We start from the raw sequence: 14,545 nt of genomic DNA on the forward strand, positions 1-14,545 counted from the left end.
GCTCTTGCCACCCCCTCCCGTGAGCCCCCTCTCGTTGCTCCGGCGCCTATGGATTACGCAGAAAAGTTTCGTCTTTTTTATGTCTTCAGTGTCTGACATTATATTAATAACATAAAATCTATTGCATTAAGATTATCATGTAGTGTTTGCAAATACATCGCTCTTCTATAATACCTAGTGGCCCTTATACTAGGTACGTGACATTTCATTCGCTCTTAACTGAACAACCTGTTATCGGCACTTGTATGGTATATCGTATGTCCGGGATGCTACTGAAAAAAATATAGTTGTTTCTGCTTATTTATTCTTTTTTCGCTCTGCCGCATTCCGTCTGCAATTCGTAGAGATACGAACGTAGGTCCTCTGGACAGCTGCGAACATCAACATGCTGAGCTAAGCGAAGTGGGCAGTTAGTACTGCCGAGAACCTACCACGGGCTGTGACGGTGGCTCAATGTGAAGTGTTGTGCGCGAGGAAAGGAGACGTGCGTTTTGGGCGCGTGGTTCAGGTAGCCGCGGCACGCAGCGCCTTAGGCATGGCGGAGGGAGGGTGGGGGGCAGTCCGCGCAGCGAGTGGGGGGGGCGAGGGAGGGAGGGAAGTGATGTTTTATACTGAGCCAGCGGGCGCGCGCCTCAGTCAGTCGTTAGCCAGCCGTTGTTGAGGTTGTGTGGACTGTCGCCGGACTGGCTTGCCGTTGCTCTGCTGGGAGGGGCCGCTTTCTTCTCCAGGTACGTGATTATTAACAACGATTTTAATGCTTCACACGAGCCGGCTTCACCTCTTCCGCACGTGTTAGAAATGTTGCCCCGTTCCGACTATTTTCTCAGTCAAGAATTGTCACCGATTAGTCGGGCTGCAAAAATAGACACTCTCACTGCAAATTTCTCCCACGTGTTTTCGTTACGGGTGCGCTCTCGTGTGTTGGAAATCGTCGCTGTCATCGTGCTGTGATGTTACGAAATTTATTTCCCGACGAGTGTGCCATTTCTATAATACGAACAAAAAAGAGTTATTCAATGCGCTGCTGCAGAAGCCTCTTAAGATTTTTTTTAAAGTGTGTGTCAGTAAGGTTGTAAATTGCCGAGTGCACATGTGTGCGCTAAGGATACAGAGCATGTCTATTTTCGCTTTATCTTCTTTCATCCCGACCACGTGTTCCGCACGCGCTGGCCGGAGCAGGGAATTTGCACGGCCGCCACGCGGCCATAGAGTAATGCACTCGTAGCAGAAGCAGCCCACGTGCTAAATTTTGCAGGCACGCTGGCATCTGAAATTTGAACGGCCGCGTCAGAGCTGTGTTCTGCGCGCCGCCTTTCCCGCCTTTTTTTGAAGTACGTGAGATTATCTCAGGCGCTGTCTGCCGTTGTAAACAGGCAAGGCGCCTCTGTTAACTACGATGAGCTGGTGACCCACACGCGCGTCTTGCCATTTAAATTACACGCTGGTCTTAGCAGTTACGGATACCAATGTTTTTCGCACGCCTTTTAATGTATTATCGCTTCTTGACAAGGCGGTAATGCATTTACAGCTGTTGCTCTTTTGAGGAGCTTTTATTATTTTTGTGTGTGGTTGTGATATAGAGGTGTTTGCAGCGTAGCGCACATTCTTGAGTTAAGCGGATCGCTCGGAACTTTTAATGCATTTTTCCTTCAGTATTAACTTACGTGTTAGTATTCTTCTGTTGTCATGCAGCTTAACTATCACTTAAAAAAAAATTACTTTTCGGGAATGAGTGTGCCACTGCGTTTTCTCTTAGAATATTTTTCTTGGTCTAAGGAGAAAACAAGCAGATGCCATAACACGTCAACCCGCTCGTTATCACTTCTTGTTTTATGAAGCACGTTTTCACGGTAAGTGTAGACAATGTATGTTCTGAAGTACTAGTCAGAGAGTGATAGGACAGCTAACCTTTATTATTTCCGACGCATAACTATTCTCCTTATGCGTTAGTGGCTTATTGCAAATGTAGCGTGAAATTTATTTGAGATCTTCTTGTGTTCGTATCTCGTTCCTCCGCTGCCAGTCATTGCAACTTGATGACGACTCATGCAGTAAACAGTATGTTAGTGGTGACGTAAGCTCTCCTTCTGTAGTGTTGCATTCCTGCGAGCATTGTTAGTTCTTTGGCTGTGGAGTTCTGTTGCCCCTGTTTTCGTTTACAACACAGCGCGAGCCAGTGGATGTTTACACACTGGAGACTGTCAAAATATTATGGGCGGTGACGCTTCGTGAAAGAACCTTTGTACGTTAATGACGAGAATTATATGGAAAGAGAGCGGGCTTGGTTGAATCAGCTGTTTAGCTTACGCGACAGACATGTCTGAATACTTGTTACTCGTACATGGAGGACTTCCTGTGAAGACATACTACGAATAGTAAAGATAAATGCAGACGCTAAAAATATAATGACGCTCTTGCTCATTTTACAGTGTCAGAAACGGCAGTAACGATCTATACAGTCACGTATTCATTTTTACGTACCGTTATCCTGTGGGTCAAGCAAAGTTGCCGAGTGGTGTATGAGTACTTTAATTGTCAACATAGCAATGCTTATACTGCATCCTTAACGAGTATGGCACGTGGAACAGTAATTACTACTCACTCAAAATTTTCAGACATATTTCGCAAATATCATCTCGGAGAACGGAACGAGAAAGATTTTACTGGCACTATTTTTCGCCCTGTACTAAAGCAGGTTTGAAAACATAACGATATGTGGACACGGCCGTACGTTTGGCGGAACCACATGGAAAACAGCACTGTTGACCACCAGCATTAGGCGTTTTGTGCTACCGTGATTTTTGATGGGTCAGAATTGACCCCTCCATCTTTCAGCGGCAATAAGTATTGGCAAGGGTTGTGATCTCACTTGTTCAGCACTTTCCAACTATATGTTTAGAGATAAGGTGACTTGCTTGAAGCTATAGACCACTGGAATAAAGGTCTTGCATATTCCAACACCGCTGGTCGTTGAGGTCTATGTAGCGTGTAATCCTCTTTGATATGTAACTCTGGTTGCAAGTGTTTGTGAACGGGGTAGATCATGCAGAGCTTAGTTATCGATCCGTAGTTAGCGTAAAGGAAGAGGGAAGACCGTCTAAAAACCACACTCGGTCTATTGCTCTATCTCACGTAATAAATTCAACTAGACGGACCTTGGAACCAGCCTTGCTTTAACGCATGTGATCTACGTTTGAGAAATGCAGATAAGTACAGTTTGCTAGAAATGCAATCGTGTCAGCAAAATGCACTCGGATTGTTTCCGGAAATTTGCGGTGCACGGTGTATCGGTGAGTACATAAGGTGTAGGAAAGAAGCAGGTGCGAGAGATGCGCGCAGGCGGCCCCACATGGCGTAGCCGCTAGCGGCAGTGCAGGACGGCCGGAAGTCGTGACCCGTGCGGAAACCGCAAGGCGTCCCTTCCAGTTGTCCATTCGGAAGTTGAGTAGCCCCTTCCAGTGACCGCCAAATATAATACAGGCTTGCCGCCATACGCAGGAAGGTGGCCTGGCCGTAACTAAACTACATTGGAATTTCCAATCTGAGACAACTTTCGCGGAACAGGTCTGTTGTAATTTCATTAACCTAACGGCAGTAGTCTCCCGGAAGAGCATTCAGCACTGCTCCGCTGAACTGACCTGTTCGTGGTGCACTCCGCCTCGCATTCCGCATCCGTTTACCTTCTCCCACAAGGATCCTTCACCAAATCGTTACCTTCCTGCCTCTCCTCACTCACACTGAACACATCCTAACAACCTACGTCATCCGCAAACTTGGCTCCAATAGTCTTACAGTTTCCCCTCTACTTTCCGATCGTCACATTATGCTGCGGCACCTCTACCACCACATTCCATCAACTCTACACTTCCACACGCTCCACATACTTTCCCAAAGAAATTTACACTGTCTCCCCCTCCCACATCATGAACTCTTGGTTCATATGGATCTGAGCACTATGAGACTTAACATCTGAGGTCATCAGTCCCCTAGAACTTAGAACTACTTAAACCTAACTAACCTAAGGACATCACACACATCCATGCCCGAGGCAGGATTCGAACCTGCGACCGTAGCAGCCGCGTGGTTTCGGACTGAAGCGCCTAGAAACGCTCGACCACCGCGGCCGGCTTCATGAACTCTGACCCGAAATTTACGCCTCTTACTAACTTTAAATCCACCCCATCTATTCCACCTCATCAGGGCTCCCTCCCCTCCCCATATTTCCGTATCCCTTCTTCCGTTTCCCCCATCTTTCCCTACCCCGTTTTTCCCCTTCAGATTTTGACCTCACTGATAGCTCTATCTACTCCTCCCCCTTGCCCATTCTCGTTTCCCAACAACCACGCCTACTCCATCGATACCACGCACCAGTCCTCCCTCTTTACCTCCTCGTTGTTAGCCGGCCGCTGGTGGCCGAGTGGTTCTAGGCGCTTCAGTCTGGAACCGCGCGACCGCTACGGTCGCAGGTTCGAATCCTGCCTCGGGCACGGATGTGTGTGATGTCCTTAGGTTAGTTAGGTTTAAGTAGTTTTAAGTTCTATGGCTCTGATGACCTCAGATGTCAAGTCCCATAGTGCTCAGAGCCATTTTTGAACCTCGTTGTTAAACCTTATCCTCTTCAACATAGGCTCCCAATCCTCGGGCAGGTCCTTCCAGTTTTAGCGGCAAAGAAGTGCTTCTTTTTAAGATCAGTGTTCTTGAAACCGTATTTTAACAGCCTTAAATGTACTCTTGCTGTTTTCCATTTTATCCTTTTATTATTAATGTTTTTATTTTCAACATAGAAAACGCCTTGTTTAGTGTACATATTAATATCTCCATTAATTCTCCACCATTCCAAATCTTTTAAATCCATGTAAACATCTCACATTTATATTAGTGTTTTCTAATCTAATTTAGTATTACTTGGCCAGCTGGCTGAAGAGTGGGTTGACTGTACTGCTGACAGCCCACCCCTACCCACATGGGGCCAGCGGGGATGAAGTAACAACAAAGGGAAAATCCTTAATATACTAGGTGCTAGAACACGATCAAGTTGAATTTTCGGAGAAAAACACTTCGTTTGCAGGCTCAAATACACTAGAAAACGTAATAAATAAACACTTTGTTTTCATTTATCTTGAACACCGAAAATAAACTTTTGCCCAGAAGACAAACAAAGAATGTATAAAGCACATGTTGCTTAGCTGCTAGGGGGACAATACCCAGCGTGACTGCCTCCCTTGCAACTTTTTTCGTTACTGAAATACGAACATTAACAGTGAACCATTCATGTAAACATTACTTTATTACACTGAAGCGCCAAAGAAAGTGGTATAGTCATGCGTATTCAGATACAGAGATATGTAAACAGGCAGAATACGGCGCTGCGGTCGGCAACGACTATATAAGACAAGTGCCTTGCGCACTTGTCAGATCGATTACTGCTGCTACAATGGCAGGTTATCAAGTTTTAAGTGACTCTGAACGTGGTGTTGTAATCGGCGCACGAACGATGGTATGCAGCATCGTGATGAAGTGGGGATTTTCTCGTACGACCATTTCACGAGCGTACCATGAATATCACAAATCCGGCTAAACATCAAATCTCCGACACCGCTGCGACCGGAAAAAGATCCTGCAAGAACGGGACCAACGACAACTGAAGAGAATCGTTCATCGTGACAGAAGTGCAATCCTTGGAGCAGATTTCAATGCAAACCGTCAGCATGTGTCACTGTGCGAACCATTCAACCAAACATCATCGATATTGGCTTTCGGAACCTAAGAACCACTCGTGTACCCTTGGTGACTGCACTACACAAAGCTGCCCCGCCTAGGCCCATTAACACCAACATTGGACTGTTAATGACTGGAAACATGTTGCCCGGTCGGACGAGTCTCGTTTCGAATTGTATCGAGCGGATGGACGTGTACGGGTATGAAGACAACCTCATGAATCCATGGACCCTGCATGTCAGTAGGGGACTGTTGAAGCTGGTGGAGGCTCTGTAATGGTGTGGAGCTGGAGCGATATGTGACCCCTAATGCGTCTAGATACGACTCTGATAGGTGACACGCGCGTAAGCATCCCGTCTGATCACCTGCATCCATTAATGTTCATTGTGCATTCCGACAGGCTTGGGCAATTGCAGCAGGACAATGCGACACCCTACACGTCCAAAATTGCTACAGAGTGGCTCCAGGAATCCTCTTCTGAATTTAAATACTTGCTCTGGCCACCACACTTCTCACACATGAACATTATTGAGCATATCTGAGATGCCTTGCAACGTGCTGTTCACAAGAAATATCCACCCAGTCACCATCTTACGGATTTATGGACAGGCCTGCAGGACTCATTTTGTCAGTTCCCTCCAGCACTGCTTGAGTCCATGCTACGTCGTGTTGCGGCGTTCCTGCGTGCTAGCGGGGGCTTTACACAATATTAGGCAGGTTTATCACTTTCTTCTGCTCTTCAGTGTAAAAACGTAACGTAAATTTGACTTTGTCTCTGCCGTAATACCATAAAGCGCAAGTACCCGTGGTAATGTAACTCGTCCATATCGAAACTGAAGGGGAACGCAGCTGTCAGGTGCAGCAGGACATTACACGGAATCAGCGGCGACGAGCGAAAATGTGTACTGGACTAGCCGGCCGCGGTGGTCTCGCGGTTCTAGGCGCGCAGTCCGGAACCGTGAGACTGCTGCGGTCGCAGGTTCGAATCCTGCCTCGGGCAGGGATGTGTGTGATGTCCTTAGGTTAGTTAGGTTTAATTAGTTCTAAGTTCTAGGGGACTGATGACCACAGCAGTTGAGTCCCATAGTGCTCAGAGCCATTTGAACCATTTTGTACTGGACTGGGAGTTGAACCCGTAATCTCCTGCTTACTAGGCTATTCCGAAAGAACAGACACCACGCATTCATATAACATGTAACTCGTCACTTGCTGGAATTAACAGTAAACAAATGGAAACACGAGGAAAATGCACACTGGTTATTTCGTCAATCGTCTTCTGTAGAAAGTTTGTGGGAGTCCACTGTATACCAACGAAGAGAAGATAGAAATGGAACTTACCCGTCACCGGCGTGCATTTACCTTGGGTTTCCATTTCTTTAGTGTCAACTCCTGTACCTGTACTGTGTACTACTGCACGAGACTCAAACGTCAGTTTCTGGTTATATCTCTAATAATGTAATTTTTTCGTGTAGGGCACTCTGAGATGAGTTTTTGAACAGATCTTGAGGAGAAGAGGAGGAGACTAGTGTTAAACGTCCTGTCGACAACGAGGTCATTAGTGGCGGAGCACAAGCTCAGACTAGGAAGGAAATGTCGGCATTTGTCTTATGCGATTTAGAGAAATCACGGAAAATCTAAACCAGGATGGCCGGACGCCGGTTTGAACCGTCGTCCCCCTGATTTCGAGTTCAGTGTGATAGCTACTGCACTAGCCCGCTCGATCTGAGGAGAATCGGATTACCGAACAAAAAATTCAAGGTGCTATTTAAAAATAGATGTACTGCTGTTCGTAACCAAGAGAGATACAAGAAAGACAGCCATGCTGGTGAATGTCTCCGCCTGTTAGCTAAACAACATTTGCTTGATACATTTCTTTATTTTTATTCTGGACAAAAAGTTATTTGCGGTGGGAAAAATAAATGAGACACTCTGTGTATACGGGACGATTCTAAAAGTACGCAAACAGAAAGAAATAGAAAAATAGAGCTACCAATTTTTAAGCTAACATTGACCTCCGGCTCTGTTACAAAGCACGTAACCAAAGTTTCACTTTCACATTCTTTGCCTACGTCAACCTCCTGCGAAACTTCCACCTTCCAATCTAACCTATAACTCGGACTTTGGTGAGATTGGTCTGTAACCACTTCCCAGAATTCATATTTGCCGGCCGCGGTGGTCTCGCGGTTAAGGCGCTCAGTCCGGAACCGCGTGACTGCTACGGTCGCAGGTTCGAATCCTGCCTCGGGCATGGATGTGTGTGATGTCCTTAGGTTAGTTAGGTTTAAGTAGTTCTAAGTTCTAGGTGATTGATGACCACAGATGTTAAGTCCCATGGTGCTCAGAGCCATTTGAACCAATTCATATTTGAGAGGATATCATTAAAAATATTTCAACACAGATACTGCTAAAGTGCAGTATGTATCAGTAATAGAAACACCTGTTTGGGTAAAAGCAGAAAGTGAATGAATGGTCATCCACACAGCGTGAATATTTCGTATGAGAAGAACACCATTACATAGTTCGAAAATACGAATTAATTCGTATCAGTCCGTCACCGCGACCAAGACTCCGTGTTACAGGAGATTTCATTAATAGCTATTTCAATAAATAAAAAGTCCTCTGCATGTTAATAACAGAACGCCACGATGCGGTAACAGCAGAAAATCAATGAAGGGCTGTGCACACAGCGAGAGTAATTCATATCATTTTGTTACCGCAACCAAGATTTTTATTTCAGGCTGACATTAATAACAATTTAACATAAAATATGCATATGAGCTACACACAGGGTGTCCGTCCCAAGAATCGTTAGGCGCATTTTCCCTGGCGTTTCAGCAGATGTTTCCAGTTTTGTTCTTGCATTGTGTAGCTGGAGTCAGCCCAAATAAATAGTGCCCTCCACGTATTTCAGCCAATATTTACGGAAAGTGTCGGTTTGTTTTCTATTATAAACAAAATTATTTTTATACCGGTATTTTATGAGCCGATTAAATAGAGGGCACTTAAATTAGTCTAGTCCGATATTCTTTTTATCGATTAGCATTAACAGGGACAATAAAACTCGAAGAATAACCAGCACTCCAGCAGCGGCAGCATTGCCGTGGCCCGCTCTGACTGCTTTTTTAATGGCATCTGTCCATCCTTGAGGGATGATGGTGTAGCATGCTTGGTTCAGAGTCTGCAGCGTCTGCTGTGGCTAAAAAGTCCGACTCGAGAGTGGCAGTCCCTACTGCTGTTTGGACATGTGAAATTTGAGGGACTTCGAACAGAAGCCGCTCTGTCTCTCCGCTTTGTCCTCTTCCTGATTTGTTCCTGTGTGCGTTCGTCCTCTGAGAGCTTGACGCCGTTGCGCACAGTTACTCGCCACTTGACACGGTCATCTGCATTGCTTTCCCAACGGCTTGGATTGATTCTGGTCTTGGTCAGGTCTCTCTTGCAGACATCCTTGAAACGAAGATCCCGTCATCCCACTGGTCTCACACCCTCCTGAAGTTCTCCGTACAGCAGTTGTTTCGGTATCCGTTCAGGATCCATGCACTCAGGAGTGCAAAGATGCTGGTTGTGCGTGCACGGTGAAAGACATCGGTGTTGGGTACTCTATCTCTCCAAGAGATCTGAAGGATCTTCCGGAGACAGCGGAGATGGGAGCTGTTAAGTCGAGATTCATGCCTAGAAAGAGTTGTCCATGTCTCACAGCTATAGAGAAGGGTGCTTATAACACAAGCGTTGTAGACTTTTAATTTAGTTTTTGTGGTAAGCAGTCCGTTGTTCCATACTCTGTTTTTCAATCTAGCCATGACAGATGATGCCTTTGCGATTCTGTTAGTAAGTTGCTACATATTGTGGATCCCAAATAGCTAAAGTCATCAACTAACTGGAGAGGATTGCCATCAATGCTGATGGATGGAAGGTTGGTAGTGCTCTGCGCCATGATCTTAGTCTTTTGAAGGCTGATGAGTAGACCAAATTTTTCACAGGCATTTGATAATTTGTTGATTATATACTGCAGCTCATATTCTGTGTTCGCTACTAGAGCTGCATCGACCGCATATAACAACTCACGGATAACAACTGTATTTACTTTGGTCTTGGCCTTGAGGCGAGCAGTGTTGAAAACATTTCCATCAGACCTCGTATGTAGATACACTCTCTCCTCACAGTCTTGAAAGGCAAATCTGAGCAGAAGGGAAAAGAAAATCCCAAATAATGTAAAAGCTAACACACACCCCTGTTTCACACCACTATTAACAGGGAATGCTTCTGATGTTTTACCGTTGAAGCAGATTGTTGCTTGTGTTTTCTCATGGAAAGAGACAATTATCTGTAGTAGTTTAGGTGGGCATCCAATCTTCTGCAACAGTTTGAAAAGCCCATTTGTGCTTACTAAATCAAACGCTTTAACAAGGTCAATGAAAGCAATATAAAGTGGCCTCTGCTGCTCACGACATTTCTCTTGTAGCTGTCTTAAGGAGAAGATCATACCTACGGTTGATCGGCCGGGCCTCAAGCCACATTGAGATTCTGGGTAGATTCTGGAAGCTAAGATCTGTAATCGCATTGGGATGACTCTTGCATAACCTTTCCCGGCTATACTTAGTAATGAAATGCCTCGGTAATTGTTACAGTCACTTCTGTTCCCTTTCTGTTTATATAGAGTAACTATCCTCGAATTCCGCATACTCATCGGGACATAACCTTCTTCCCAGCTGGTTGTGATAAGTGAATATAAATGTTTGAGAAGAACAGACTGCTACGGCCACGAATATACCTCCACTTAGTCGCTACTGGATTGCTGTTTATTCTCCGGGTTTAACTGTCACTGTTAATATCTACTGGTAAAACGAATATCGGACTAGACCAATTTAGGAGCACTGTATCGAATGGCCACGTAAAATTCCACTTGAAAAATCATTTTGTTTGCAACAGGAAACAAACTGAAGCTATCTGTCAACACTAGGCGTCTCATGTCAGACGTGATGAGCAGTAATATTTTGAGCTGACTCCTGCTACACAATGTGAAAACGGAATTGCAAATATCTGACGGAACACCAAAGAAAATGCATCTGACGACTCTTTGGAGAGACCCGTTATATACAAAGAGTGTTATCAAATGATACCGAAAAACTTCTAGGGGCTGTAGAGGTTGTCGTGAGGAACAAATTGAGGATACAAACGTCTGTACGGAAACGTCATCCAACCAAGCTACGGATCGTCGAAATTACAGGGACTGGCGCTTGCTGCTAGACCGCATCTTTGGCAGCGAACGAGACTTGGTATGCTGACAGACCGTAAACGGAACGTCTCTCAGTATTGATTATTATTAAGTGCTCGCGACTGATTGCCACGATCGCCAATGGAAAAGCTGGAGCTAGCTGCTACATATACAAGCCTTATCTCCTAGCCGACCGGTGTGGTCGAGCGGTTCTAGGCGCTGCAGTCTGGATCCGCGCGACCGCTACGGTCGCAGGTTCGAATCCTGCCTCGGACATGGAAGTGTGTGATGTCCTTAGGTTAGGTAGGTTTAAGTAGTTCTAAGTTCTCGGGGACTGATGACCCCCGATGTCCCATAGTGCTCAGAGCCATTTGAACCTTATCTCCTATGAACGTAATGCTCTGCCGCGTCAGTGCATGTTTTGGACACGAGTTTCTGTCTGCAGTTTATTTTTCTCGTGCATAACGAAAACACTCGAGATTTTAGAGGATTCCAGGAGAATAATAAGCTGAGGATGGAAACGTTCGTCTGAAACCGTCATCCACCGAGGCAACAAAGCATCGCATTCGTAGGAGACAAGGCCTGCCTACGCAGCAGTCAGCTTCCTCTTCTTCACTGGCGATCGTGGCACTCAGTCGTGATCACTAAATAACAAACAACATTGCGATACTTTTCGCCTACGGTCCGTCAGCGTACAAAGTCCCGTTTGCTGGCGAAGGGGTGACCTAACGGCAGGCTCCGGCGCCTATAACTTCGACGCTCTGTAACGTCGTTTTATGACGTTTCCAGATACAGGTTTCTACCCTCAATTTGTCCCTCACGACACCCCCTAAAATCCCTCGAATTTTGTCGGTATCGTACTGTAACTCCCTGTATGTGTATTCATCAATAACAGAAACATTTACTTTCAGCAAAGGAAGAATATAAAGGAAAAGCCTCCGGCAAAATGTAATTACTCGTATGTGAGCGACATAAAGATGTATCTGACTAACAACTGTTCATTGGCTACCATAAATAATCCTCCCACTGACTCACTCTAGCTTGACATGAAGCCGCATAGTCAGCATGTGCTCTATACCGCGAAAAACTCAGCGCATGGACAACATTGTTTACCCCCTTTCGCTAACGGGCTACGTATTCGCAGTTTGCTATACATACCCTTCTATTTCGCTTCCAAAAAGAAGTTGTAATTTTGTGGTAAGATCTTATGGGACCAAACTGCTTTGGTCATCGGTCCCTAAGCTTACACATTACTTAATCCAACTTAAACTAACTTTCGCTCTGGACGACACAAACACCCATGCCCGAGGGGAGGACTCGAACCTCCGACGGGGAGAGCCGCGGGGACCGTGACAAAACGCCCTAGACCACGCGGCTTCCCCGCCCTATTTCGGAGACTGATGCACTTCCTCCTCATTTACTTACGGATCGAATGAGATGCTGCAATGATGATGATGTTTGGTTTGTGGGGCGCTCAACTGCACTGTCATCTACGCCCGTACAAAATCCCAGTTTTTTCACAGTTCAATTTTTTTACACATTCCAATGTAGCCACTGTCACAAATGATTATTATGGTGGCGCAATGATGAGGACAACACAGACACCCAGTCTCCGGGAAGAGAAAATCCCCAACCTGGCCGGGAAACGAACCCGGGACCCCGTGATCCAGAGGCAGCAACTAGACCACGAGCTGCGGACGAGAGATGCCGCATTGGTTAAGTACTGGGTTCCTAAGTGGAATCGGCGATTTGACATCGGCGTTCTGCCATATTTACCTGTATGTACCTTTCGTTCCAATCACACAGGGAAGCTAATGGTATGATTTCCTCAAAAAGGTCTGACTGTTTTTTCCACGTAAACTGCCGTGGGCATGTGCTGATGACATCGCTATTGACTAGTGGTGAAATCAGTATGAAATCAGTTTGTGGTCCACCCACAGGTGATGTAATGAAATGTTTTCCGCTTGCATTCTTTGAAAGAGTAAGCGGAACAGAAGGTGATTTATCAGACCGAATACACGATTACATAACGTAACTGTGCAGTTTAAAACACGTACTTAAAAATGGTACATCTACATACATACTCCCTAAGTCATTGTACGCTGCATGACGGAGGATACTCTGTATCAGTAGCAGCCATCTCCTTTCATGTTTCATTCACAAATAGAAAAAAATGTTCAAATGTGTGTGAAATCTTATGGGACTTAACTGCTAAGGTCATCAGTCCCTAAGCTTACACACTGTTTAACCTAAATTATCCTAACGACGAACACACACACCCACGCCCGAGTGCCCGAGGGAGGACTCGAACCTCCGCCGGGACCAGCCGCACAGTCCATGACTGCAGCGCCCTAGACCGCGCGGCTAATCCCGCGTGGCTCACAAACAGAACGAGGGAAAAATGTCTGTCTATATGCCTTCGTACGAGTCCTAATTTCTCTTACGTATCTTACCTTCTCTGTGGTCCTTACGCGAAATCTACTCTGGCGACAGTAGATTGTTCTGCAGTCAGCTTCAAATGCCAGGTCTCTAAATTTTCTTAATACTGTTCCCTGTAAAGAACGTCCCCTTTCGTCCAGTGATCTCCATTTGCGTTCCTGAAGCATCTCCGCAGAACTTGCGCCTTATTCGAACATACCAGAACAGCCGGCCTCTGAATTGCTTTCATGCCTTCATTGAATTCGACCTGGTGCGGATCGCAAACTCTCGAAGAGTACTTAAGAATGTATCATACTAGTGTCATATATACAGACTCCTTTACGGACGAACCACACGTTCCCAAAATTCTGCCAGTAAACCGATGACTACCATTCGTCTTCCCTACTACAATTGTTACATGCTTTTTCCTTTCCGTATCGTTTTGCAACGTCACTCCTAGATATTTAATCGACGTGACTGTCAAACAGCACACTACCAATGCTGTATTTGAACATTACTTTTGTGGCTGAGGAAAGGAAATAGTAGTTGCTCATATCTTAAGATATGTTAGACCAGAACTCCGTGGATCATAAATTAGATACGAATATATTAACATAGTGTGCGTGGAATCCTAATATCTTTGGGCAGGTAGAAAAGAACTGCATAGACGGACGGAAAAGTTGATCAATAAAACACGAGCGAGATCACCAACATTAAAAGTCTATCGGATGCAAACCGGCTACGATTCTCCTGGCGTATCTGTGTAGGGCTGTGTGGTTTGGTGTAGATGTTGGGAAAACGTAATATTACGTGATGCATTTGGAGCCTGGAGTGACTGCAAAGAAGTTGGTCAGTTCTACCTAAGATATCAGGTTAGGCTTTAATGGGTTGAAGGTTCAGGTTGGTGCATTTTTTCCGGATGGAATCAGCTTTGCACATGTGAAGAACTGGAGAGATACATGTGCATATTCTTTCATGGCGTTTCTTGTAACTGAAAAAGCTTTTGACCAAACCCAAGTAAGACTCTACCTTGTCAAAGGTGTCAATAGAGGTACATGTTACTGCGTTTAGCCTTCAGTTTTTATCCTGAAGCGACATTAAAAGCGTCAAAGGCTAATTGAGCTGTGACCATTGACCAGACGTTTTCAATGGGTGAGAGATCTGGAGAATGTGCTAGCCAGGGCATCAGCCGAACAT

The 14,545-nt window shown here is 45.4% G+C and overlaps 1 protein-coding gene across 2 annotated transcripts in view; it reads left to right on the forward strand.

The window, feature by feature from the left end:
- The first annotated feature begins 631 nt into the window (after positions 1-631).
- LOC126299408 (elongation of very long chain fatty acids protein AAEL008004-like) overlaps positions 632-14,545 on the forward strand; it is a 589,530-nt gene continuing 575,616 nt past the window's right edge. The window contains exon 1 of one of the 2 annotated variants that reach the window (XM_049991293.1): positions 632-728. The gene's annotated coding sequence lies outside the window, so the exon portion shown is untranslated. The remainder of the gene's footprint in view (positions 729-14,545) is intronic. The other variant, XM_049991295.1, reaches the window with a different exon arrangement.

Source organism: Schistocerca gregaria, chromosome X, assembly GCF_023897955.1.
Source record: "Schistocerca gregaria isolate iqSchGreg1 chromosome X, iqSchGreg1.2, whole genome shotgun sequence".
NCBI lineage: Eukaryota > Metazoa > Arthropoda > Insecta > Orthoptera > Acrididae > Schistocerca > Schistocerca gregaria.